The sequence below is a fragment of the Palaemon carinicauda genome, chromosome 28, assembly GCF_036898095.1.
Source record: "Palaemon carinicauda isolate YSFRI2023 chromosome 28, ASM3689809v2, whole genome shotgun sequence".
Taxonomy (NCBI): Eukaryota; Metazoa; Arthropoda; class Malacostraca; order Decapoda; family Palaemonidae; genus Palaemon; species Palaemon carinicauda.
Genome location: NC_090752.1, coordinates 32871497 through 32872372, shown reverse-complemented (window position 1 = coordinate 32872372; position 876 = coordinate 32871497).

The following is an 876-nucleotide window of genomic DNA, read 5'->3' as shown; positions in this document are numbered from 1 at the left end:
ACATATAAATATACATACATACATACATATATATATATATATATATATATATATATATATATATATATATATATATATATATATATTTATATACGTGCGAGTGTGTGCATGTATGCGTGTATTCCGGGTTTATAAAATCTCCCATTACATACGATTAGAGGTGAGAAGAAAGACAGTCTTCGTGGCCTCAGAACTTGCATAATCACGATGACAAATCTTGATGATACATGATACTTTTCCCAGAACTAATAAATTCTAAAGTCGAAATGCAAAGTTGATCATTTTTATTTTGCTGTATTTTAGAATATTTTTCATGAAACTCAAATATTGCATGTATTGTTCTGTTATATTATTAATGATTTGAGCAGGCTACGCGTTTTTTTTTTTATTTTCTATATGCATTTGTAGAGTTATTTACATTTTACTTCATTAGCCTATTAAATTCTTTTGGTATGTTAAGATATCTTTATGATTTTCATCCTTTCTTTATTATATTTATTTACATTTTTATGCACTAATTTTACTTATATACATATAGAATGTTATTTTATTCAACGTCTCCTTTCTTCTTAAAAGTCTTTGAACGTCAGGGCATCATCTGGGTCTCCTGATGACGTGATTCCGTGCTAAGACTCCTTTGGAACATCCTGCTTTGGGGAGCTCCAGCAACGAGCGTAGGCACGAGGCACAGCATTGGGAGGCAGGGAGGAGGGAGATAAACAGTTGGTGTATAGGTAGAGAGAGAGAGAGAGAGAGAGAGAGAGAGAGAGAGAGAGGTATCACTCACTTTGTGTGTATGTATATATATATATATATATATATATATATATATATATATATATATATATATATATATATATATGTATGTATATATAT